Source organism: Phyllobates terribilis, unplaced genomic scaffold, assembly GCF_046119375.1.
Source record: "Phyllobates terribilis strain yellow unplaced genomic scaffold, ASM4611937v1 Scaffold_5__5_contigs__length_657084704, whole genome shotgun sequence".
NCBI lineage: Eukaryota > Metazoa > Chordata > Amphibia > Anura > Dendrobatidae > Phyllobates > Phyllobates terribilis.
Window position 1 is genome coordinate 195564574 of NW_027362765.1, and position 21950 is coordinate 195586523.

Below are 21950 nucleotides of genomic sequence, written 5' to 3' on the forward strand. Positions count from 1 at the left end.
TCCTGTTGGTGGAGACAATGAGGAAGACGATGATAAGACTCAAATACCTGATTGGAGCGACAACTTTAGTTTTTTGTCAGGGCAGGAACAGGTTGGCTCTGAGGACGACGGGTGTGATAACGCACAGGGTGATGATGATGAGGTTGGAGATCCCACTTACTGTCAACCCACAGTCAGCCAAGAGATGAGGTCAGCAGAGGAGGTGGAGGAAGATGCTAGTGACGACGAGGTCATGTTGCGCCTTCCTGGACAGAGACGTAGTACTGGAAGCACGTCAACAACTGCATCCTCAAACACAACTCTGCCTCTCACCACAAGTCGTGGTGGCTCTTCAGGTCGCATGGGTGCTAAGCCTTGCATAGCCTGGGCATTGTTTCAGATCGATAAAGATGACCCAACTCGTGTTATCTGTAACATTTGTCAGCAAAAGCTAAGTAGAGGCCAAAAAATACATAGTTTGAGTACTTCATGCATGAACCGGCACATGGACATGAAGCATAAGTTGCAGTGGGAAGCTCAGTGTGCTACAATGCAGCCTAGCCGGCCGGGCCAACCACCGTCTGCCATATCTTGTGCATCCGCGGCCTCTTCATCCTCTGTGACTGGGGGGACAGCAGTCACACCTGTTTTGGGGCGCAGACCTGCCACCTCTTTACCCGCAACAGCCAGCGTGATTGGCAGGTCATCATTTTCTTTGGAGGTGGTAACACCAGCTGGTGTTGAGCGCTGTCCGACATCGATAGCACCACCTTTGGATCAAGGCAACCTAACATGTCCGCCTGCATCTTCCTCACAGACCGGCAGTTTGCCGGGGACACCCTTATCAACCCCGTCTAAGCACAATAGCCAGCCCTCGGTCCCTCAGATGTGGACAAGTAAAAGACCATTTCCTCCTAGCCATGAGAAAGCTAAGAGGTTGAATTTCACCATCTGCAAGCTCTTGGCTACAGAAATGCTGCCTTTCCGCCTGGTGGACACAGAGGATTTTCGAGACCTTATGTCCGTCGCAGTGCCCCAGTACCAGATGCCCAGTCGGCACTGCTTCTCAAAGAAAGGTGTGCCTGCGCTCCACCAGCATGTCACACACAACATCACCGCTTCTTTGAGAAACTCTGTGTGTGACAGGGTGCATTTCACCACAGACACTTGGACGAGTAGGCATGGACAGGGGCGTTACATGTCGCTGACTGGGCACTGGGTAACTATGGTGACAGCAGGACAAGGGGCTGCTGTCCAAGTCTTGCCGTCCCCACGAGTTGTGCGTCAATCCTCTTTATGTCAAAGTTCCTCCACTGCTTCTGCCTCCTCAACCTCCTCTCGGTCCTCCACCTGCACCCAAAGCCTGTCTGGTCATGCCACAAGCTTTCTAACTGCGCAGAAGGGATCCTGCACACCTCCTTACTATGCTGGCAGTAGGGCTCAACGTCATCAGGCGGTTTTTACATTGAAATGTCTGGGAAATGTGAGTCACACAGCTGAGGAGTTGTGGTCAGCTCTGGAGAACCAATTTCATGAATGGTTATCTCCACTGGACCTGAAACCAGGGAAGGCCGTGTGCGACAATGCAGCAAACCTGGGTGCGGCCCTTCGCCGGGGCAATGTCACACACGTGCCTTGTATGGCTCACGTGTTGAACCTGGTTGTCCAGCAATTTTTAGCCCACTATCCCAGACTAGATGGCCTTCTGCAGAGGGCACGGTCGCTGTGTGCTCACTTCCGCCGTTCGCATCCCGCAGCTCAGCGACTTACATCTCTACAGAAGTCGTTGGGCCTGCCACTTCACCGGCTAAAATGCGATGTGCCTACCCGGTGGAATTCAACTCTGCACATGTTGCAGCGACTGTGGCAGCACCGACAAGCCCTGGTGCAATACGTTCTGACGTATAGCCTGGGCCAACGAGATTCAGAGGTGGGGCAAATCACGCTGGAGAAGTGGTCTCAGATCAGGGACCTATGCACCCTTCTGCACAGTTTTGAAATGGCGACGAAGATGTTTAGTGCTGACGATGCCATTATCAGCATGACTGTTCCGGTGATTTACATGCTGGAGCAAATGTTAAGCAGAATTCGGAGTCAGGTGGTGGCACAAGAGGAGGTGGAGGAAGTAGAGGAGGAGGAGTTGTATGCGGAAGGGCTAACATCTGCAAGGTCCAGACGGTCGGCAGCACCAAGGCGGCAGGCATGTGAGGGTGGGGGAGATGGTTTTACCAGGGCGCATGGTAGCAGCCAAACTAGTGAGGAAGGTGCAGGAGCCCAGGAAGAAGTGGAGGACGAACTGATGGAAGACTCATCAGATGAGGGAGACCTTGATCACATTTCTGTTGTGCGAGGTTGGGGGGAGAGGACAGAGGAAGGAAGCATGATTGTTACCTCGCCACCAACACAACAGGGACTTGGTGCTCCTGGATGCGCAACACACATGAGAGCTTTCTTGCTGCACTACCTGCAACATGACCCTCGAATTGTGAGAATTAGAAATAATCCTGACTACTGGGTTGCCACACTGTTAGATCCCCGGTACAAAAGTAAATTTGCAGAAATTATTCCTGCCATAGAAAGGGATGCACGCATGCAGGAGTATCAGCAGAGACTGCAGAGACTGTTGCAGAATCTTACATGTGTTTTTCCACAAAATACCAGTGGTGCACGTAGTGAATCTCACAGTTCCAACTTGCCAACCGTGGGACCGTCAAGTGTTCAGCACTCAAACCGTAACAGAACCACAGTATCTGCTGGTAACATCAATTTTGCGGAATCATTTCACCAGTTTTTTAGCCCATCCTTTGCAAGGCCACAGGAGACAAGAAGTCTGACACATAGTCAACGCCTAGAGACGATGGTACAGGAGTATCTCCAAGTAATCATTGAAGCCACGACTGTGTCACTGGACCCTTGCTCTTTTTGGGCTTCCAATCTGGATAAATGGCCGGAGCTAGCCACTTACGCCTTGGAGATCTTGTCATGCCCCGCAGCCAGCGTTCTGTCTGAACGTGTGTTCAGCGCTGCTGGTGGTGTGCTGACAGATAAGCGCACGCGGCTCTCCACTGATAATGTACACAGACTCACGTTCATAAAGATGAACAAATCATGGATCCGAAACGACTTTTCTACCCCTGTGTCATCCTGGGGAGAGTAAAAGCTTGATGATTGGTTAAAATCACCCTACCAACCGTTTTAAGCTTTCAAATTACTAATCATGTTTATCTGTATCTTGGCTGGAAAATAATTTGGGCTTTGTAGCAGTGTGCAGCACTGATTCTATTAGGCCATCTATAATAAGCTCCACCAGATTTAAAATTACTAATCATGTTTATCTGTATCTTGACTGGAAAATAATTTGGGCTTTGTAGCAGTGTGCAGCACTGATCCTATTAGGCCATCTATACTAAAGCTTCACCAGATTTAAAATTAATAATAATTTTTAGCTGCATCTAGCCCGGAAAATAATTTTGGGGCTCCGAGATGCGCAAGACACATAAGTGCCTTCTTGCTGCACTACCTGCAGCATGACCCTCATATTGTCAGAATTCGAAGTAATCATGACTACTGGGTTGCCACACTCTTAGATCCCCCAAACTTTTCGATCAACCTTTCCATTTTAATAAAGACCAAAAAAATGGTCATTTTTGAAATTATAAGCATTAGCAGGTTGTTAGAAACTGAAATCAAACAGTTTTCAACTCAAAACTTTATTCTAGGTGATGTTACATTTTCACATAGGACCCCTTGTTCGAAAGGAGCTTCTGAACTCTCTCGTCCATTGAATTTGTCAGGTTTTGGATGGTTTCTGCTTCAATTGTTTTGCATGAGGACAGAATACCCTCCCAGAGCTGTTGCTTAGATGTGAACTGCCTCCCGCCATCATAGACACTCCTTTTAATGATGCTCCAAAGGTTCTGAATGGGGTAGAGGTCAGGGGAGCATGGGGGTCACACCATAAGTTTGTCCCCTTTTATGCCCATATCAGCCAGAGATGCAGATGTTTTATGTGCAGCATGAGATGGTGCATTATCATGCAGAAAAATGATCTTGCTGTGAAATACACGGTTCTTCTTCTTGAACCATGGCAGGAAGTGCTGTTTGAGAAAATCCACATACATTATGGAGTTCATCTTTAGCGCCTTCAGGGATCCTAAAGGGGCTGACAATCTCTCTCCCCATGATTCCAGCCCAAAACATTACTCCACCTCCTCCTTGTTGGCGCTGTAGCCGTGTTTGCGTGGGGTGTCCATCAACCAGCCATCCTCCACTCCATCCATCTGGACCATCGAGCGCTGTACGGCACTCATCCGTGAACAAAACAGTTTTGAAATCAGTCTTCATGTAATGTTTGGCCCACTGGAGCCGTTTCTGCTTGTGTGAAGTGGATAGAGGAGGTCGACAGGATGGCGTATGCACAGCTGCAAACCTCTGAAGGACCCTGCATCTTGTTGTTCGGGGGACGTTGGAGGCACAAAAACGTGTCTGCTGCTATGACAAGGCTTTTTTGCCGCTGCTCTTTCAACCTGACGTAATTGCCTGTAGGAAAGAGTCCTCAATTTGCCCTTATCAGCACGCACACGTGTGTACTGTGAATCAGCTACATACTTCTTGATTGCCAAGACACTTCATCCTGATCATCGCACAATGTTGATTGTAGTCATGCCTTGACCTAAACACTCCACAATTTGTTGCTTCTCAGCAGCCGACACATCCTTTTTCTTTCCCATTTTGGCAGAAAATGTAGGCTGCTTAATAATGTGAAAGAGCCTTCTTAAGTAGTCTTGCCTTTCATTGGACACACCTGCCAAACTAATTAGCACAGGTGTCTGCAATTGCTTACAGTGATATAAAGAGCCCTGACACACATCACCATCAATGAGTTTAACTGACAAACAAACAAATTCTTCCCTTATCACTCCTAAACACTTTTTGCATAATAATTTGGAACGCAGTGTACATGTGCTTTTCCACAAAACACCAGTGGTTCACGTAGTGAATCTTACAGTTCTAACTTGCCAACCGTGGTCTGTATGGAGTTGTTCAATAAAGGGCCCAAAATTAAGATAACATAGATGGGAGAGGTCTCTATGAATAGGAATTCCTAAGTATTTGATACCCTGTGAGGGCCAGGCAAAGGGAAAGTTGGACTGGATGGAATCCTATATGGATTTGGGGAGGGAGACATCGAGGGCCTCAGACTTCGCTGCATTGATTTTAAAATTTGACCATGTAACAAAGTGATCTATTTCAGCCATAACAGCATGGATGGATATATGTGATTGAGTGATATATACTAGGACATCATCAGCAAATAGAGAGCACTTGTACTCGGTGCCTCCCACCTCAATCCACCTAATATTGGGGTTATGGCGAATTGATGAGAGCAGGTGCTCCGTCACTAGGATGTATAAGAGAGGGGACAGAGGACATCCCTGCCTTGTCCCATTGGTGATTGTGAAAGGTGATGAAAATGTTCTGACGCACCCCCTGGGCCTTGGGACACCCGGAGCCGGACCCTTTTTGGTGGATGCTGGTGGTTGTAGTCTTCGTGGCGGCGACCCGGTTCCGTGGCTCAGGGTGGTCAAACCAGTGGCGGAACTATTTATGTGGTTTTGATGTTTAAATGTCCGACTACGCCACCCGTGGATTGCGGTCAGAGTGAACCGCCGCTACAGGGCAGACCGCTGAGGCTGGTGTTGTGGGTGCAGCAGAGCGTAGCATAACTCCCCACGGGAGGAGTATAGCTTCAGGGCAGTGTATGCGGAGGATGGGGGTGATGGTGCAGGGCAGCAGCAGTAACGACACGGAGTCAGTGATGCAGTTCAGGGCCTTTACTCACAGTTCTTATTATCCAGACCACGTCTGCAGGTAACGGCTGCCCACGTCGTACTGTGCTCACCAGGTGAGGGGCTCAGACAACTCCCAGATAACTTTGGAGCGCTTCACAGGACCCCCTTTGTGTGTCCTTTGTCTGGCCTTTCTTACCAACACTTCTGTCCGGCTGCCTCGGGCCTCCTCTTGGTAAACTTGGCGCCAGTTTCCCTGACCCTATGTGGTGCCTTCCTAGCGGGTGTAGCGAGGGGCTGCGCCACATAAAATGTCAGAGCCTCCGGTTTCTAGCTGAGGGTCGTTTCCTGCCTCCACTAGTTCGGGGACCGGTCTCCCCCTTTGGCCTGACCCCTCCACGCAGGTGGATTCGGGCGTGCGGTGGCGACTCGCCCGTCCGCACCCCTGGGATCCCTTCATTCCTCGTTCCTGGAGCCTTCTCCGCTCCTCTTCCTTCCTTCTCCCTCTTGCAGGCCTGGGCCTCTGTTACTAGGCCCGCCTCCGGAGCAGAGCTCATGCAGAGCCCCTGCTCCCTGCCACTTCTGCTCAGACTTCTCTGCACTGAACTAAGATGGTGCCCACCTTTTATACTCCCTTCTCAATGCACCCAGGAACTGCTTCCTCCCTGCTCCTGCACTACAGGGTTCCCCTTCCTCAGTGTTCCCTCCCCCCACTCCAGCCAGGGACAGGGACTGTCGTGCCCATCTCAGGGGCATATTGGTCGCCCTGCCCCACGGCAATGTGGTGTAATGCATGCAGGTGTCGGGTCCTGATCCACACTCCATCCTTTCCTGAGAGTGAGATATCACACCTCTGGGTGAGGTGCAATACGTCTGTAGCAACCGAGCCCTCAGGGTGCTACAGTTCTATTTATCTTCAGCCTAGGTGACGTATTGTGATACAGGGCCGTGATTTTGGCTATAAAAGGGTCCCCTAGACCCCTACCCCAAGCTTTTTAAGAGAATCATATATGGTGTGCCAGGAGACTCTATGGAATGCTTTCTCAGCATCCAACGAGAGTATCTACTTACAAATTTTTAACTGCATCTAGCCCAGGAAATACTTTGTGCCTAGTAGCAGTGTCTGCTAGTCAGCGGATTATCCCGGCTGTTAAGCAAGCTACACCACCTGTAGTTTGGACACTTAATTTTTTCAAAGGAAATGCTTCGGGACCACGGGATACTCAGTGAAGAGCATCAGGAGGCACCCCAAGGCATAGGGGCTGGGACTGGCAGTAGGATGCCTTGCGGTGGACAGCCGAGCTCGATCCTTATAAAAGCTTTTTAACTGCAGCAGCTTTAGTGGACGCTACTGGAGCTGGAATTACGCGGCTGCTGGCATGAGACTTGCCCTCCAATAGATCCTTGTAAATGGATTTAAAGTGTATTCATTCAAATTAGAGAGACAATTTAAATTAAAAAACTTAGAGCTGCCTCCACCACAGGGGGGCTCGCTCGACCCACCAGCGGACAGGCACCAGTATTGGGAGAGGGGGGCTGGCCGTCAGGGTTCACCGCGGCTCTGGCACAAACCCGGCGACACGGAGGTGGCACGGGCAGGAGCGGACTGAACGTGTCGGCTTCTCACTTTTTGGATTTTAGAAGGGCATGACATGCCTATATCTGTGTCTCCCCCTCCTTTTACTCCTCCACCTCTTTTCTTTTCTCATGACTATATGTACTTGTCACTTTTCCATGTGTTAGTTGTGTCTTCTGAGCAGTTTGTCAGCTTTTGGACACCTTTGAAGGTGTTTTCTATGTGTTTCTATGTGTTTTTGTTTGCCTGCCATTGGTTTTAACGGTGTTCGAAGGTGTTTGACGAACAGTTCGACGAACAGTTCGGCGAACACACGGGTGTTCGACGAACCGAACCGAACTCGAACACTACGGGGGTGGCTCAACACTAGTCACGAATCATTAGGGGATACGTGGCAGCTCTGGGTATGCTGTAATTTAAATGTAGTTTTTTTTCCTTTGGTCCAGCAAGAGTTAATGTCAGTCTATTGCTGGCAGCTTTTTAGGTTGTTCAGCTGATGTTGGTTGGTAACCACTTCCACCTCCCTTTAAATAGCAGTGTAAGGGGGATGACCAGGGTGTAAGTACTTTCAGAACAAGGGATCTGGAACTGCCGGGGCCGTGCCTCTTGTTGCGGGGGGAAGACAGACTGCGAGCACAGGAGTCAGGTGACCGGGAAGCTGGGGGCATGTCCAGGGGGAGAGCTGAGGAGTCAGGTGACTGGGGAGCTGGTGTCGTGTCTAGGAAGAGGGTAAAAAAGGAGTTTTACACAGGAAAAGCAGCAGTGGACAGTGGGAGTCAAGCCCGACTAGAGGGAAAAGAGACGCAGGGTCCGTGGAGCCGAGCAAGTGAGGTGCAGTGTTATGGACTAGGGGCTCAGCGGGTCAAACCGGAGACCGCCCGCTGACGCCAGAAGAAGGAGCATTGTTTAGGTGGGGAAGCCGGAAGAAAACAACACCAGCGTCAGCCGGCAACTGCCTTGTGAGGAACCAGAGTCAGCTAAGTGTAAAACTGCCGAATACAACCGTGTTGACTCTGCTACATCAAGCCAAACTGTGGATTGTCGGTTATAGCATGTTACCTGCTACTTCCCTTGTTGTCCCCATATTTCCCCTGTTACTCCCTGCGTGGAGATTGACCCTGTTATAATAAATCCTCCCCTGTTCATTAACCCTGTACTGGCTGCTCTGTGTTTCTGTGTCACTACATCTAAAGTACCTGTGTTACATTTGGCGTAGTTGGCAGGATCCAGTCTTTAGACACAAACACTGCAGCTCAGTCCATCCTGGGAGCTCCCAGATCTAGCTTGCCGCTGGGGGCCATGCTCAGCAATCTCCCAAAGTTCACCGGGGACAATATGATGCTGTGGGACTGGGTTGAGAGAGTTAGGAGTTTGTTACATATGCATCCAATGACCCCAGCTATGCAAGCCGAAATAGCCTTACAGGCCCTGGAAGGCTAGGCCCGACAATCCGTTATGTACCGCCCTCCCCATGACCGGGATACTGTAGAAAAAGTGGTGCGGATATTGGAGGAGATGCATGAGGATCCCACCAATGTTGGAGAGCTGAGGATACCGCTGTTTCACCAAGTGCAGCAGGAGGGAGAGGTGACGCATACTGTGACGCAGTATGTTAATGCATTACAGAGGGTGCATGCCTATATCTCTAGAAAAGACAACATGGGGAATTTGGGAATTTGGGAATGGGCCCCCCTGATGTGATCTTAAGGGACCAATTTGTGGCAGGCCTCAGGGATGTGCAACTGAAGCAGGCCTTGCGGGAGCGCCTGCGCGCTAACCCACATATGACTTTTCTAGAAGTGGGGGTGGAGGCACGTGTGAGAGAGCAGGAGATGGGGGTGACAACCCTGGCAGGGATGGTCCGGAGTAACAAGGTACTCACCCCGCCTGCAGCTGAGCCGGAATGGGCTCGAGAGATGCGAAAAGAGATATAGGAGATGCAGGGTGCATGGTCCAGTCTCAAGAAGACCCCTGCACCGACACCAGAGATACTCGGATCGATTGCCCCAGTTAGGGAAAGAATTGAGTTCCTTAGAGAACTGAGGCCGCCCTACACAGACAGAGACATGACCGGCTGGAAGTGTGGAGGCGCAGGACATTACACCAAGGGCTGTGCTAGCCGAGGGCGGCCCCTGTCGCGGCAGCCGTTAAACTAACGGGCGCCGTGTTTGGGGGACACAGCCCGGAGCCTAAGGAAGGGGAAAGAAAAAGAGGAAGTCACAAGGACCTAGTTTCCACCAGCCCGACTGTCTGGGCCGAAATAAGCAGTCGGGCTGTTCACTGCCTGATTGACATGGGATCCCAGGTAACTACGATGACAGAAGCCTACTTTCAACAGCGATTTCCAGAGATAGCGCGGCCTGAATGGGGACCAGTAATTAGACTCATGGCAGCTAATCAATTACCCATCCCGGTCGCAGGGGTGGTATGGATGAAGATCCGAGTGTGTGGAAATGATGTGGGAAAAAAAGGGTCGTCTTGGTCGCAGGGGGAATCGGAAGTGGACCCCCGGTGACACTCGGAATGTGCTGAAAGAGATCGGGCAAATCCTGATTAGTGAGCCAAAGGAGATTCCTCTAGACCGGTGGGACCCACGAGCCCCCCAAAGGAGGGTTTTTCAACAATTAATCTGAGCCGCCCAGGCTCAGGAGACGTCGAGTGAAAGGAAGGTCCTGGGGAAAATAATAGTACCTGCAGCTACGGCGCTCACCTTACCGCAAGGACAAACTGTACTCACGTTACCCGCATGGGCCTGCACACCTCTTGAGGGGGTCGAAGTTCAGATAGAACCAACATCGATGGACAAAGTACCCCCCGGACTCCTGGTGGCTCGGACACTGGCCACCATCCAGGGTGGTAATGTTATAGTGCGGTGTGTTAATCTGGGCGAAGATGATCTCACACTCCCTCCCAGGGTGGAAATAGCCCAGATTCTGGGAATGCAAGAGAAGTTGGTGCGACCTGATGCGGTACAGCTGTCCGCTGTACGAGGAGACCCCTGGACTCTGGCGGTCACCGTGTCGCCGGAATCCCACCATGCTAGTGCGAAGGGGGGATGAAGAATCCTAGAACAAATGTGGGCTGAATTGATGGGACTTTCACCTCGACAGGCGCAGCAGGTTGAGGAAGTACTGGAGCATTACCAGGAAGTCTTTGCTCGCCATGAGGATGATTTTGGTTGCACCGAAGCCATTACCCACGACATTCCCATGGGGAGCGCTGCCCCAGTGCGGGAGAGATACTGGCAGATACCTCCCCAGATGTATAAAGAGGTTAAGGAGATGCTAGCCCATATGTTACAGAATGGTGTGATACGGGAGAGTCAGAGTCCGTGGGCAACCCCGATTGTCCTGGTCCGGAAGAAAGATGGGACCCTGCGGTTCTGTGTGGACTATAGACGACTGAATGCCTGTACAGTATGAGACTCTTACCCATTACCCGAATCGAAGAGTCCCTGTCGGCCTTAGGGAAGGCAAGATATTTCTCCTCCTTGGATCTGGCCAGCGGGTACTGGCAGGTGCCCGTAGCCAAACATGGCCGTGCGAAGACTGCGTTCATATTACCCATGGGACTGTTCGAGTTCAATCGGATGCCCTTTGGCCTGACTAACGCCCCCGGGACGTTCCAGCATCTGATGAAGAGGTGCCTGGGCGATTTGAACTTCGAGGATACACTGATTTATCTTAACGACATAATTGTCTATGCCGCCACCTTCGAGAAGCACCTCCAGCGACTGGAGCAAGTACTGAGTCGCCTACAGAGTCATGGCCTAAATGTGAAGCCCCAGAAGTGCCACCTGTTCCGCAAACAGATTGAATATCTCAGTCATACTGTGTCCGGTGAAGGAGTCAGGCCCACCCGGGAAAAAGTGGCCGACATACAGGAGTGGCCTACCCCGAAGACAGTGAAGGACGTTCGGGCCTTCCTGGGACTTGCCGGGTACTACCGAAGATTCGTGAAGAACTTCACCCGCATAGCCAACCCATTGCTGGAGATACTTAAGGGAGTGCCGGCGGGCTCCAAGAATCGGGCGATTCGGTGGGAACGCAGCCAGGAACAGGCCTTCCGTGCCCTAAAAATGGCCCTGACCGAAGCCCCAATACTTGCGTATGCGGATTTCTCCCAACCATTCATACTCCACACTGATGGGAGCCTGCATGGTCTGGGAGCCGTGTTATCCCAAGTACAGGAGGAGAAAGAGCGCATGATTGCGTACACCAGTCGCTCCCTTCACGACTCTGAGAGGAACCCAGATAATTATAGCTCTTTCAAATTAGAGTTGCTGGCTCTGGTTTGGGCAATGACCGAGAAGTTTTCAGAGTATTTGTCTGGGTCCAAAGTACTGGTGAGAACAGATAACAACCCGCTGACTCACCTGGAGAATGCGAAATTGGGGGCCCTGGAGCAGCGGTGGGTGGCCCGCATTGCCAGGTACTGGTATAAGATCGCCTACCAGTCTAAGACAGAGAATACTCACGCTGACGCCCTCTCCAGAGTGACATATGAACGGCCTGATCATGACCCCGATGGAGATTTGGAGGAGGATGAGATCCCCAGCTTCCGAAGTTTCGTGGGACCACTGGTCGCGGCGCAGGGACAGATCGGAGAGACGTCGGAAGAACAAGTGCTAGGGCAGCCAAGAGATGACTGGGTGCGACTTCAACAGACTGACAGAGAAGTTGCTCAATTACGTCAATGGGTGGCTTTGAGGCAGGTCCCCAGTCGAGAGGAGAGAAGTACCCTGTCCCTGGGAGCGCTGAAAATGCTGGGACAATGGGAGAGACTTTGTTTGCGAGACGGGCTGCTGTACCGACGGGTACAGCTACTGCAAGAGTTCGGGACCACCTGGCAAGTGGTGATCCCAGAGAAGTTGGTCGGAGTAGTGGCTAAGAAGGCTCATGAACGAGGGGCTCACTTCGGACCAGAGAAGACATTTCAGTGGCTGCAGAGGCTGGTGTATCACCCCCAACTGCGAGCAACAATAGAAGACATTTGTCGAAGGTGCCGGAGCTGTGAGCTGGTTAAGCCCCCAGAGCAGCGGGTCCCCAAACAAACCATTGTGACTTCTGCCTCCTTGGAGGTGCTGATGATCGACTATTTGACTGTTGGACCGGCACATCTCGGGTATGAACATTACCTGGTAATGACAGACCACTTCACAAAGTTTGCGGTGGTGACCCCGACCAGAGATCAGACTGCCAAATCAGCTGCGCAGGCCATCTGCCGAGACTTCATTCGGGTGTACGGCTGCCCAACGAGGATCCATTCTGATCGAGGCGCCTGCTTCCAGGGCTGGGTGATGGAAGAGCTGCACCGGTTGTACAGGATTGAGAAGTCACGGACTACTCCTTATCACCCTCAAGGAAATGGGGCCTGTGAATGCTTTAATCAGACACTGATCCAAATGCTCCGCAAGTTGGAGGAAGATCGGAAGGTACAATGGCCTGAGTTTGTAGCCAAGCTGGTGTGGGTCTACAACAACCGAGTGAATAGTACGACGGAGTTCACTCCTTATACCTTACTGTTTGGGCAAAAGGGGCGAGAGATTACCAAGTTGGAGCTGTACCTCGAGGAGGACTACCCACGGACGGGGATGTCTTCCTGGGTCCGGGAACATCGGCATCGACTGCAGACCCTCCGACGGTTGGTACAACAAAAGTTTCGGGAGCTCAAACATCATGAGACATTGCCTCTTCGAGGGACAGCTCTGAGGCCGGGGAGCGGGTGTTGGTTCGAGACAGGTGGCCCCGGAGCAAATTGAGTAGGCGGTGGGAACGGACCCCACACCGAGTGAAGCGCAGGGTTGGCGCTGAAGGACCTGTGTATGAAGTTCAACCCGAGGGGGCTGAAGGAGCCCCTACCAGAGTGGTTCATCGTAGTATGCTGTGGCCCTGTCTGTCTAAAGATCATGAGGATGAAGAAGAATCACCTGCTTCTAGAGAGGGTCATGTCACAGTTACCCCAAGCCACGATGTGGATGAAGAAGAATTGTTGTTTCTACCTCCGAGCCCCAGCACTCGATTACCTGCAGCCCCCAGTGCAGGCAGCGAGGTAACACCATCGGTTGAAGCCACCGGGCAGGCAGAGACTGGGAATCCAAGTAACCCTGCACCCCCCATCGGTCAAACTGAGTTACGCTGGTCAGAACGGACAATAGCAGGAGTGCCTCCTCACCGTTACAAACAAGATCAATTTATATGGCAACGTATCATCCAGGAAGTCCAAGAATGTGAAAGTTTGGTAAAGGAACTCTCGCCCGTGGAATGGCAAGTTAAAGGAGAGTGGGAGTGTAAGAGGGAAGACTGGGGTGTAAGTACTTTCAGAACAAGGGATCTGGAACTGCTGGGGCCGTGCCTCTTGTTGCGGGGGGGGCAAACAGACTGCGAGCACAGGAGTCAGGTGACCGGGAAGCTGGGGTCGTGTCCATGGGGAGAACTGAGGAGTCAGGTGACTGGGGAGCTGGTGTCGTGTCTAGGAAGAGGGTAAAAAAGGAGTTTTGCATGGGAAAAGCGGCAGTGGACAGTGGGAGTCAAGCCTGACTAGAGGGAGAAGAGACGCAGGATCCGTGGAGCCGAGCAAGTGAGGTGCAGTGTTATGAACTAGGGGCTCAGCGGGTCAAACCGGAGACCGTCCGTTGCCGCCAGAAGACGGAGCATTGTTTAGGCGGGGAAGCCGGCAACTGCCTTTTGAGGAACAAGAGTCAGCTAAGTGTAAAACCGCCGAATACAACCGTTTTGAGTCTGCTACATCTAACCAAACTGTGAATTGTCGGTTATAGCATGTTACCTGCTACTTCCCTTGTTGTCCCCATATTTACCCTGTTACTCCCTGCGTGGAGATTGACCCTGTTATAATAAATCCCCCCTGTTCATTAACCCTGTACTGGCAGCTCTGTGTTTCTGTGTCACTGCATCTAAAGTACCTGTGTTACAGCCACATGACCCATCAGCTGATCGCTGGTTATAGAGTTCATTCTATGCAGACCAGCTAGAGGTGTGGAGCCCTCCTGTGACTTTGGTGGAGCTGCTGTAGGAGTTCTGTACTCTGGTGCCATTGATGGAGCTTTGCTTCAGATTCCAAGTTAAATTGTTTTTTCTTGCTGCCAGTCCCTTGTTTGACAGCTTACCCTGTGTTCTTTATCTGTAGTCACAAGGCTAGCATCCTTGTCAGCCAGTGCACTAGCCAGGGTTTGTTGAGGAGGCAGTCAGGGACTAGATATGTGACGGCGGTGGGGGGAAGGACCTGCGTATGGTGTTAGGGGAGATAAGTGACAGACACAGGTTGGTGTCACGAGGTGTCCCATCCCTCGCTCCCTACCTTTAGGACCTTATCATCCCGTTGTACCCCGGTGTCCAGTTCGTAACAGTTGACTTATTATTTATTACTTCAGGTGATATATTAACCCCCATTTGCTGTTCATTGTTTCTGTTCATGCTGTGCACAAGGGTGTGTTTGATAATTAGGAACCATTTGTGATACAGTACATTCACTTTTACATGTGATCATGAGAGTGCAGAGTATTTAAGAACGCTGGTTTTCCACATGCTATATACCATGATTAAGACTTAACCATCGAAACATGTCAGTTTGACCAGTCCTCTGAGGTATACAAGCTATGATGCTTTTTTAATTGAAGAAACGAAAAGGAAAAGTTTTGCTTCCATTCATCTTGTTTCTAAAACTGGATATTTTTTCCTTCCTGTATTATTTATTATTGCCCTGGTTTCTATAAAGTCCTATTGGAAAATGAGTCAGCATATGATATACACAAGGTATAAAAAGTTTACACACCCCTGTTAAAATTACTGTTTTTTGTCATGTAAACAAAGTCATATGAAGATTCATTTCAGAACTTTGTCCACCTTTAAATTGCACCTGTCAGGAGGATTGTGCTCAGTAAACTACATACACTGTCTGGTGGGCAACATTACACTGAATAAAATGATACCTTGGTTTATGAAATCCATCCAGTGGTTCTTGTGCAATCTTTACTTTCAGTTTGGAGATAATGATATGCTCGTGCTTCGGGGCGGCCTGTGGGGGGCGCTCTATCTGGTGCTCTGCTTACATATTCATCTGTATACGCTTATGACAGCTTACTGTGCCTTCATTGACCTGCCTCCTATTTTACATAATGCATCTAATAGTGTGGGGCTAGCTAAAATAGGAGGCTGGTCAGTGAAGGCATAGTGATCTGTCATAAGAGCATACAGAAGAATATGTAAGTAGAGCACCAGATAGAGCACCCCCCACAGGCCGCCCTAAAGCACAGGAATACCATTATCTCCAAACTGAAGGAAATATTACACAAGAACCACAGGACGGATTTCATCAACCAAGGTATCTTTTTTTTCAGTGTAATGTTGCCCACCAGACAGTGTTTGTAGTTTACTGAGCATAATCCTGCTGACAGATGTGCTTTCATGTCACTTATCTGTAAAATGAAAAATAAACTGACATCTGGAAAAAGAAAAAGAAAGAACTAAAATAATGTGGTTGTGTAAATACCCACACCCTTAAACTAATACTTTGTTGAAGTACCCTTTGAATTTATGACAACATTCAGTTTTTTCAGGTAGGAGTTTATCAGCATGGAGCACCTAGAATTGGCAATCTTTGCCCAATCTAACTTGCAGTAGCGCTTCAAATTTGTCAGATTGTAAGGACATCTCCTGTGTACAGTCTCTTCAGGTCAAACTACAGATTTTCAATCGGATTCAGGTCTGGGGTATGGCTGTGCCATTCCAAAACTTTGATCTGATTTTGGTGAAGCCATTCTTTTGTTGATTTGGAGGTATGTTTAGGATCATTGTCGCGTTGAAATGTGAAATTCCTCTTCATCTTCAGCTTTTGGGCAGAAGTTTAAAGGTGCCACGCGTGCAGTCGCCCTGCAGTTGGTTGCAGGAGATCTCTATGTTTGGCATTACAGACATCTTCTTAGAGGATTTCTCTAGGACCGAGTGGCTACCTTCCTCTGGCTAATTAACACCGTGCCTGGGTGTATAAATAACTGCTGTGTTTCAGAGGGAGGTGCCGGCGATATTCATTACTACTTGTAAAGGTTTTAGCAAGAGAAATACTTTGTTCTCTCTGGAGCTTGAGGACATGTGCACATTTGTATGGAGTCATTTAAAGCTAAGCAATTTCCCAGTGTTTGTGTACCCTTCTTGTCTATAATGTTTAGTGGAGATCGACTAGTGCTCATCGCCTCCCTTCCCTAGCCTTAGCCATGCACCAGAGAAAGACACGCATGTGGCGATTGGTGAAGAGCCAATACAGGGACGTTAGGGGAGACAGGGTGATGCTAGATCAACTGAGGAGGTCTCCATTTCCTCTTTTACCTAGAGTCTGAGCTCCCTTTCCCTCTTCCCTTTATGTTGCATCTTACGTGACAGAAGGTTTTGTTGCAAAGTTGATTGATATTTGGAACTGATCATAATTCCCTCCACCTAGTTCAGGTGCCAAAAAACAGTCCCAGAGCATAATGCTGCCTCCACCATGCTTCACTTTGGATACGGTGTTCTTTTGATGATGAGCTATGTTGGGTTTGCTCCAAAAGTACCTTTTGGAATTATGGACAAAAAATTCAACCTTGGTCCCATCAGACCATAACATGTTTTTCCCCATGCTTTTGGCAGACTTGATGTAGGATTTGGCAACACATAGCCAGGCTTGGATATTTTTCTTTGTAAGAAAAGACTTGCATCTTGCTGCCCTACCCTACAAGCCAGACATATGAAGAATATGGGAGATTGTTGTCTCATGCAGTACAAAACTAGTTTTTGCCAGAAATTCCTATAGCTCCTTTAAAGTTGCTGTAGATCTATTGGCAGCTACCCACACCACTATCCTTCTTACCTTTTTATCAATCTTTTCATTAGTAATGTTGTGACAAATTAAACACTTGTTGATGACTTTCTTCACAGTGTTCCATTGTATATCTAATGCTTTGGTAATGCATGATAATGCCCCGTCTCATGATGCACATAACACATCTGCATCTCTGGCTGCTATGGGCATAAAAGGGGACAAACTTATGGTGTGGCACCCATGCTCCCCTGACCTCAACCCCATTGAGAACCTCTGGAGCATCATCAAAAGGAGTGTCTATGATGGCGGGAGGCAGTTCACATCTAAGCAACAGCTCTGGGAGGGTATTCTGTCCTCATGCAAAACAATTAAAGCAGAAACCATCCAAAACCTGACAAATTCAATGGACGAGAGAGTTCAGAAGCTCCTTTCGAACAAGCGGTCCTATGTGCAAATGTAACATCACCTAGAATAAAGTTTTGAGTTGAAAACTGTTTGATTTCAGTTTGTAATAACCTGCTAATGCTTATAATTTCAAAAATGACCATTTTTTTGTTCTTTATTAAAATGAAAAGGTTGAAAACTCTGCTGTGCATAATAATTTGGAACATGCATTTTGAGTGCAGTTTGAGTTTTTTATTTTTTAAAAAATATACTGTTATCATAGGCAGTTTGTACAAAAACCTTTCAATTGTACTCTAATAGTTATTTGACTGGAAAATTACAATGACTGCAATTCATATAGGTAATTTGGGAAAATCTGAGAAAATATTTGCATAATAATTTGGAACGCAGTGTAGTTAGAATTTTGAAACTCTAGGTATTCCTCAGGTATATAGTTGTTTGTCATTTTTGTTTGAGTTATTCCATGTTATTTGCACACGGGCCTAAAAGGCCCCAGATATGTGAAAAAGTAGATTTTTATGGTCATGCGTTCTAGGGTTAAAAGCATTATTATAGAACAATATATATAGACTACAGATGAGCGAATCTTTTGAAATTCAAATTTGCCGACTTAGCTGAATTTTCCCAAAAAATGTGATTTGCGGAGAATAAATTTGCATGAATTCAATGCTGGAAAGCTTGTATTTGCTTGGAAAATTTACATGGGGGAGTGGGGGTGAGAAGAGAGAGAGAAGTTAGCTGAACATTAGACCTACATTTTACAGGCGAGAGAGAGAGAGGATCCTGCTGACCAAAAGGGCTTACATTCTCCAGTGACTCTGGAGATGGAAAATGACTCTGTTGTAAAAACTATGCTCCACTGGGAACCGCTGATCTCAGATGGCCCAGATATTGACCATGAGTGTACAAGGTATGATATTTCATCATAGCTGCATGGCATTATGAGGAGGCCTGTGCGGCAATGCAAATGACGTAAGCATGCTCTCTGATGTTTCAGCAGTGGGGGAAATGGTGCCGATGGCTCAAAGTTGCTTGGAAATGCAAATTTCAGGACATTTTACTCAAACTTTATCCTCTCCGGATTTATCCTCTCATCTCCTATATACTAATGTAGACAGATCTCAACTACATTACATTTTGTTCACATAGCAATAAAGATACAAAGAGGTTCACTTACATACTGGGGAACTCACAAACTTTCCTAATAAAGTACAACTGTGATGCTGAGTCACTACTCAAATGTAACGCTGGGTCACTACTCACGGACAAGCCGTGAGACAGGGTAGTCAGGCAGGTTGACAAGCAGAGCGGTCAATCAAATGCTGACAGCCCAGCACATCCCAGCAGCAGATTGGATGATTCGACTGTCACTCACAACACTGACAGTCCCGCACACTCCAGATCCCATAGGGTGGCTGAACCCTCACTCACAGCGTCCCTAGGCCACAGTAAAGATGAAACCATGACAACAACAAGGAATAAAGTTGCAGTAGCATGAGATGATTATATCAAATCTGCCAATTAGGGGCGTGCTAGTATCAGGAATGATTAGGAGCCCAAAACATATTTTGTCAAAATGTAACACCACAGATAACACAGCGATGACTTTCTGCATACAGATAATATAGTAGATGTTACCTGCAGTCCTATGATACACCACAGATAACATTTTAACCTCTGAGTAAAGCTAATTTAGTTGATGTTATCTGCAGTACTCTGTAAAGAGATATTTACACTGCATGATTATAGGAACACTTGTTTCTTGATAAATGTGAAGTGTAGACAAGCTGCCGATCACCCAACGAATGAGCAGAACACTTGTTCATGAAATCTTTTGGCATGATTAAAAAATCATTTTTCTAGCAAGCACAAAGAAGACAGTGCTGCCAGGAATAATGGCATCAATAGTGCATTGAACAATCTATAACTGATCGTTCTTTGCGCATCTAATGCATGGTTAACGCCGTCGGTCAACTGATGTCAATGAAACTAACACCAATGATAACACAATGATAACTTTCCGATTACCCATAGTGTAGTATATGTAACATTATGGACACCATGTGGAGGTACACTGGCACATTGCAACACTATGCTGCTTGATAAAAGTAGGCTGCTGACTTCTAGAGAAAGGACGAGCTACCGAAGAGAAAGGACTCTTAACTAAACAAGAATATTAGTAAACTAGAGACTATTGCCCATGAGGAATGAACTAAGACTGCTCAACAACACTGCCAGAAGGAGATTTGCAGCAGGTCACAACAGCCAAAGGTGCTCTACTAAATACAAAAGATGCTGATTATGAAGAAGATGAATAATTCTAAGACTGCAGTTGTCAGTAATAGTGGCATTTTGAGTTGAATTTGGAGAAACCAATTATATTATTTGTGTTGAGCTATTTTAATTACTCTTTTTGATTGGTTTATTTCAAATAGCAGAAAGTTTATAATATGTAATAATAAACTTAATTTGCAATGGGGATTGAATAACTTTGATTGTAACTGTAAAGGTCACCCACTAAAAAGGACATACAAGTCATAAAACATCACAGAAAAAAGGCAGCCGTATTTATCAACATTAGGTCACAATATTAATGCACTGCAGGATGCAGCATGACCTCATAATAAAGGCGGAGGCAGCACTGATGCAAAATACTGTTGAAATAACCACTCACAAACCTAACTATTCATGGTGTGATGGCTGCCTAGTATTATAAATGCACGTGGATATGGTTTGTATAGGATGCCAGTCACACACGTGCAGAGTACCTGGTTTGCAGCCTATTAGCAATGCCCATGCTATCAGATCAGGCAGGCTGCCCAGTACTATATAAGTGCACCCCACAAGGACAGACACCCCAATTCTCCCAGCCAACACTAAAGGGCCCAGCTGCATCCTCTACAAAAATAAAAAAATGTGCAACAAAAAGTTGAAAAAAATGTAAAACAAAGTCGGATCAAAATCTTCTCAACCAGCTAGCAAAACCTACCTTGGAAACCAGTTATGAAAAAACTAAATTGTTGATGCCTGTTTCCATGTTGGCAGTTTCAGAAAACAACCACTGATAAGGACGCTTAGGAAAACATCCACTAAAACCACTGATGAGGACGCTTAGGAAAACATATACTATACAGATTCCTCCTGTAAGTTACTACACAGTCAGGATTTTGAGACTCATTAAGCTGTTATTCTACATGTCAAGGATATTTTGGATTTTTCCAATGTCATCAAAACATTTTTGAGAGATTATTTCAGTGCGGCTTTGGAAACATTCTCTAGATTTGTTGAAAGGGTCGATTAAGTGTTCTCTAGTTCCACTAAAATGACTAAGGACTAGTGTTGAGCGAGCATGCTCGACACTGCTCGGTACTCGCCCGAGCATCACGCTACTCGGGATGTTCGGCGAGCACCGAGCATTTCCGGGCTACTCGAGCGTGAGCTCTGGTCTCCACCTTGCATGTTTGGCGCTCTTTACAGAGCCAATGAACATGCAGGGATTGCCAGCCTGTCACTGTAATGCCGCAGCCATGTTGTTTGTGGGCATTACAGTGATTGGCTGGCCGCACAGCGTCACCTCGAGTATTTAAAACCGGGTGCCGCCATCTTGGACACAGTCGCTCCGGATTAGACAGTGTAGGGACAGCGCTGCTGAGCTAGGGAGAGATTTTTGCTGCGAAATGGTTAGTGTAGGGTCTGTAAAGGCTGCCAGATCAAACAAACAGTCCTTCTCAGGACTAATATCCATCCCAGATATCAGGCAGGCAGGCTGTATAGGAGACGCAGTGGTTATACCAGCAAACGCTGCATTACAGTCCTGTGTGCTCCTGTTTCTGAAATTGCTGGACTTAGCTGCAGGTCTCGGGAGTCAGTAAAAATCCTTTTTTTTCATCTAAATCCTCTTTTTTTTTTCCTCCTACACACTGTACAAATACCCGTCTTATTAACCTAATGGTGTCCACCCCCACCCCCAAAAAAAAAGTGTGTCTCTGATTTTTCAGACACAAATATATCTGTTGAAAAGAGTCTGGTATAGGCCACAGAAACAGAAGTGTGGTTTTGCAGTTCAACGGGTAAAATCTGTGTAGTATCCAGTTTTGGGCCTTTGGTATCTAAAAAAAAACAGTTTGTGTGTGTCGCTCACTGTTCAGTCGCAAATCTATATATTTTAAAAAGTCTGGTATACACCAGTAAATTAAAACTGTGGTTTTGTTGTTCCACGGTAAAAAAATCTCTATTATCCTGCTTTTTGCATTTTTTGCAGTAAAAAAAAACAGTAGTGTCTCCTGAGTGTTCTGACACAAAAATATATCTGTTGAAAATAGTCTGGAGTACGCCTGACAAATCCCAGTGTGGTTTTGCAGTTCAACGGGTAAAATCTGTGTAGTATCCAG